A 3,578-nucleotide genomic window follows, 5' to 3' on the forward strand; every position below is an offset into this window, starting at 1 on the left:
TTTTCACCTTTTCTGGGTTTTTTCTTGATGGAAATTTCACGTTCTTTCTCCCAAAGGTGTCCTGGACCATCCATCTTCTTTGATTTCATGTTTCAACATATGTTGTCAACTTAATTGTGAAAAACACTACAAGTCCAAGGTATAACTCAAGAGTGCATCTTTCTTACTGCCAATTACTCTGGTTGCCCAGCAACAGACCATTTAAACCCTAATTATGAGAGACAACTTATCAAACAATGTTGGCTTTACAATGGACAGGTTTTAAAGGGAATGTGCACAAGCTCAGCAGGGGTTGGGCTGGATTTCTTGGGTCCAGTCCAAGTCTGTAACTCATTCATGGCACACCTGACACCATTAAAGACCTTTAGGATTCAGTGATACGGCTGAATGTTGGAGATTAAGATTAGACAAACCGGCAAGCTGATACAAACCTTAAAATAAAACTGAAATTGTCACACCTTTATTGTTTTTTCATGTTTTTTCGATCGATGCATATTTTAGAAGTAAAGCACATGCATCTTCTTTACACAAAGCTGTTAAATGTTTTATTGTTGTTTTTAGTACTAACTTTCTTTTAGAGCTTTTTCTTTGTTTTATGATTGTCCGTCTTTTAGTTCAGTTGTTTTGAGCCACCTTGATTGATATTTTGAGACCATAGAAAATCCTGATAAGCATTTTTTACTAGAGTTCAGCAAATAAAACTGCTTTTTTAACCTCTATCCTTTTGTCCATTTCCTTTATTTCTCCATCCCTTCATCAAGATCAAACCCAAGGGGTGAAACAATACTCATTTTCTGCTTCTGTGGCCCAATGACACAAATAAGGTGTTCAGCAAGCAACGATCATATTTGGTTTTGAGATGTGAGATACTAAACTATCCCTGAGGGGAAATATTGTGCTAACAAAGATGTAATCATAGAGGGAAAACAGCCTGTGACTGAGCACAGAATTTACATTTAATCTGATGTACTCCACAATGGTTGCAGCTGATTGTTTGGCTCTCGAGGGGGCACGGTTTCCGCCATGGCAGCAGATTTTTTTCAACACAGGAGGAAGGATTCCTTTTGTTCCTTCCTCTTAACGCCTGTGACTCGCCTGCCAAGGCATTTTTTTTTCCATTTGAGAAAAAAAAAACTGCCATGAAAGCCATCATATCTTCCAAAGGGGGAAAGATACACAACCAGATGTTTCCCTCTTGCAGAAAACACCTTGAAGCTTAGACTGTGATGCACTGACAGCTTTGACAGCAGTGACCCAGATGAACAGAGCGGTACAAAGTGATCTCTCCACAGTAGTGAACTGTGGTTTCCTGCTCCACTGCATTAAGTGAAGGATCAAAATTTATTTGCAGACAAATCATTTGTTCTACCTGCCCTGCATGTGGCATGAAAGAAACAGAATCAAGGAGCACATTTAAAAACAGCACAAGCTGACCAAAGTGCTTTACAGAGAGAGGCAAGGTACAAATAATAATATATACAAAACAGCAAAGAACAATAGACAATAAACACAAGGAGTGAAGAGACATTAATACCGGGAGTGTTGGTTTAACAGAAAAGGGATATGAGGGCACGGTCTAATTTGCGTCAAAGGCCAAGGAAAAAAGATATGTTTTTAGCTGTGCTTTGAAGGAACATAGCGAGTCAGCAGATCTAATGTGAGGGGGCAGTTTCCATAGACGAGGGCCTGCAACTGAAAAAGAACCTCTGAGTTCTCCTAAAGTCTGAGGAATGACCAGGAGAGACTGATCAGAGGACCGGAGTGGTCGTGTTGGAGCACAGGGGGTTAAAAGGTCCGAAAAATAGGAAGGAGCTGAACCATATAGTGATTTATAAACAAGTAATACAATTTTAAAAAGGATTCTAAAATGGACAGGGAGCCAGTGGAGGGAAGAGAGCACAGGGAAGATGTTTTAATGTTTTTTGGTACCTGTTAAAAATCTGGCAGCAGCGTTCTGGACATACTGTAAACATTTTAGGGAGGATTGGCTGACTCCCATGTAGACTGAGTTGCAATAATCTATTCGTGATGATGTAAAAGCATGAATCACTTTCTCAGTGTTTAAAATAATATTCAAGCCTGAAAAAATGCAAATACCGTAAAGAAATCTAAGTTAACATCAATCAAAGACAAGGAAATCATTTATGCAGAGAAGCAGACATCTTAAGTGTAATGGGAATTCATGATTGTGAAAATGCATTTATTGTAGGGCTGATTTACCAACTGGGCAAGACAAGCAACCACACACTGGGTCCTAAAGCCTCAGGGGCCTCACAATCCTGTGACAGTTACTTTCCAGAAACTAGTTAACACTGCATGCAAACTAAAGCAAATTCTCACAAACACAAATTGCCTTTCAGAATGTACATACTCACTGTGACATCATATTTAGTGTGACATAACCTTAGCTGGAAACATTTCCAACATGGCGACTGCCACCGATGAGCTTCAAAAGTCTGCCTGGGAGCGGTCTTAAAAAGGAAGATATCTTGCTTGAATGAATTTTCCCTACTCCACTTTACTACTTTTACCCCCCCACCCCCCTTTTTTTAACAGTAATTCATTTTTTTTCATACTTTTGTCATTAAAAACATGATCACAAGGAAACAGGTGTTACTTATCCATCCAAATGTAGCATAAAGTTCATTTTAAAATTATATTCATAAAACCTCTAAGTGACTATTTTCTACTAGAATGTATTCAAACACAATCTCCCACTGTTTTATCCAGCCAGACTTTCATCCCCTGACTTCTCTCTGTAAATATCTGCAGGTCTTTCTCCCTCCCTCTCTTTGTTGTAAAATCCTGCTGAGCTCAGTATGAGAGGATTGACAGCCTGAGGTTTTCTTCAGATACCGGGGAGAGCAGATCATTTGAGTCACAGCGAGCAGATCACTCCTCTGTTCTGTCTCTATTCTTATTTATTCCATCACAACATGCTTGTCCTGTCTCAGGGTTCTGTGCTAGAGCCTGGAACACTCTGAAACATTTCTAAAATCTTAATAATTTAAAAATTTGAGAGAATGCACACATGACAACAATGCCAGAAGTGTGTCTGATATGTAGTGTGTGGTGGGAAATCAGATGGCCAAGGTAGCACATCACACCTACAGATTACTGTATGTTCACAACAAAGCTTTGACCCTCAGAACTGGCAACCTTGCATGGTCAAACACCATTTCTGACATTCATCTAACTGCTTTAGTTCAAATTTACCCTGGTCTCCATGGCTGTGTTTGTTGTGCTTCCTTTTTCAGTCTGCTTGCCTCCTTCCCATTGTTTAGTTTCACCTGAAATCCATCAAGCGTCCTGAGTGTTCGCTCCACACAACAGGATTTCGGATCAATTAATAATCATAGATTGAATATTTCAAGTTGAAGTGGCTCTGGTTGTCTTCCAGGCAGATCAGAGAGGGTTAAATCCCTCCTCACACACCTCACACCACAGGATAATCTTTTAGTACCTAAATGTTCTTTAGATCCTTTGGAACCAAAAAAAGTTTACAAGAAAATTGGACAAATTTTTGACATGAGTCCATCCTTCCTATCAAAGTTAGCAAAGGCCCAATAACCTGATTT

This window comes from Cheilinus undulatus, linkage group 14 (assembly GCF_018320785.1).
Source record: "Cheilinus undulatus linkage group 14, ASM1832078v1, whole genome shotgun sequence".
Classification (NCBI taxonomy): Eukaryota; Metazoa; Chordata; class Actinopteri; order Labriformes; family Labridae; genus Cheilinus; species Cheilinus undulatus.